This window comes from Pongo pygmaeus, chromosome 20, assembly GCF_028885625.2.
Source record: "Pongo pygmaeus isolate AG05252 chromosome 20, NHGRI_mPonPyg2-v2.0_pri, whole genome shotgun sequence".
Lineage (NCBI taxonomy): Eukaryota > Metazoa > Chordata > Mammalia > Primates > Hominidae > Pongo > Pongo pygmaeus.
This window is the reverse complement of record NC_072393.2, coordinates 40,283,303-40,285,638: the sequence shown is the minus strand read 5'-3', so window position 1 is coordinate 40,285,638 and position 2,336 is coordinate 40,283,303.

The window sequence follows — 2,336 nt, the reverse complement described above, 5'->3', positions numbered from 1 at the left end:
CGTCAGCGACACCCCCTTCCTTCCCCCGCCCCGCCGCGTCACGGCGCCGCCCCCCGCCCGGGAGGGAAGGCGGGGAGGGGCCGCAGAGGCCTAGAAGGAGGGAGAAGCCGGGGAGAGAGGGACTGGACAGAGAAGGGAAAACAGAGGGGCAGAGAGACAGAGAAAGAAACAAAGAGACTTTATTAAAACCAAACATCGTGGAGGCAGCTGCCAGACCGCAGGTTGGGGAGCCCCCTCCCCTAGTACCTAGAAAAGGGTCCCTAGCAACTACTATGCCCCTGGCCAGAAGCTCCTAGACTTCCCAGGGAGGAACCTGAGAGCCGGAGCGAAGGTGGGGGAGGACTGGAGATGCTGGGAAACCGAGGTGTGTGTATGGGGGAGAGGCCCGAAGCTGGCGGGAAGGGGTGGGGCCGGTTGGCCGCCTCCTCCTTCCCTCTCCCAGGCTCTGAGCCCGGGTTCCTGGTCCCAGGAGGTCCCGTGCCTCCGTTTCTAGGGACTTCCCAGTCTTGGTCAGCCAGGCCAAGTACCAAGTCAGAATCCAGCCTCCCTGGCTCTTATCTGTGCTGAGAACTTGCGCTCATCACCCCAGTGCTGGGAGTCCCACTAACTCAGTGGTAAGGGCTTTTCCCGGGGACAGCGCAGGAACGAGCAAAACCAGTCCTTTTACGGAAGGAGAAGCCCGGCCTCTAAGATGGGAAGTGACTTGTTGGGGTCACCCGGTAGGGAAGCGGCAGAGTTGGATTCGATCCTGCTCTGACGCCATAACCTGCGTCCCCCACGTCTGCAAGAGGTCAGAGTCAGGTGGTGTCCTGGACTCCTGGCCCAACCCCACAGAAATGCGAGTCCCACCTCACAGCTCCGGGGCTGCGGCTTCCCAGCGCTCTCCAGGGTACGCTGTCCCCGCCTCTTTTGAAAAAACTCCCTTCCCATCCCTCTCCATCAACCATTCCCCTCCTCCTGCAAAAGAAGCCCACCTGACTTCTCCATTTTGATGAATGGCAGGCCCAGAACTTCAGAGTCTTTTCTGACCCTCTCTTTTCCTTCCTCTTTTCCACATCCAATCTATCACAAACTCTGTGGGCTCCACGTATAAAATCAAATCGCTCCAGATTCTAAACTCTTCTTCCTCCGCTGCCCACGCCCTGGCCCAGCCTCCATCCTCTCCTGCCTGGATATCCCAGCAGTCTCCTGCCTGATCTCCCTACTCCCATCTCTGCCCCTACTGTCTGTTCTCACCTGCAGCCAGAGAGAGCCTGGGACCACCTGAGTCAGTTAACTACTCTCCTGGCTCAGAGCCCTGCCCCAGCTGTACCTCACTCCAGGTAAAAGCAAAGTCCTCACCTTGGCACCCAAGGCCCCTGTCAGCTCTCCGACTTCAGCTCCTCATCTCCCTCTGGCTCACACCCTCCATCCAGCCTTCCCGCTGTTCTTCTAACTCACCAGGCACCTTCCTGCCTCCTACCCCAAGACCTTTGCACTGGCTATTCCCTCTGCACGGACAGCACCCCCCTCTTGCTGTGCCCTACCTCTCGTGCTACCCCCCACCTCTAAAATCCCCATCCGCCCTCTGACATTTGCTGCCTGCCACCGGCCAATGTAAGAGATGCCCTCCTCCCACCACCTTCCTCTGTCCAACTGATCTCTTTAGATTTCTCTTCGGTCTGTTTCTTCTAGTGTAATGCTTTTACTTTTTTAATTAAATAATATTTATTTCAGGTTGGGCGCGTTGGCTCACGCCTGTAATCCCAGCACTTTGGGAGGCCAAGGAGGGTGGATCACCTATCAGGAGTTTGAGACCAGCCTGGCCAACAGAGTGAAACCCCATCTCTACCAAAAATACAAAAAAAAATTAGCCAGGTGTAGTGGCTTGCACCTGTAATCCCAGCTACCCAGGAGGCTGAGGCAGGAGAATTGCTTGAACCCAGGAGGTGGAAGTTGCAGTGAGCCAGGATCACACCACTGCGCTGCAGCCTGGACAACAGAGCAAGACTCCATCTCAAAAAAAAAAAAAAGGAAAAAAATATAACGGTCCTCTATGTCCCCTGTACCTATATAGAATAGATGTGGACATTTTGCCATTTTGCTTCAGGTCCTTTTTTTAAAAGAAAGAAATGATTACACTTAAAACCAAAGGCCTGGCTCCCCATCCCTCCTTTCCCTTCCCGTGCCCCCTAAGGAGCCTTCTGCCTGCTGTGCAGTTGGTGTGTTTCCTTCCTGTGCTTTTTTTTTTTTTTTTTTTGAGACAAGGTCTTGCTCTGTCGGCTCAGGCTGGAGTGGTGCAGTGGCTCGATCTTGGCTCACTGCAGCCTCCACCTCCTCGGTTCAAGCAATTCTCT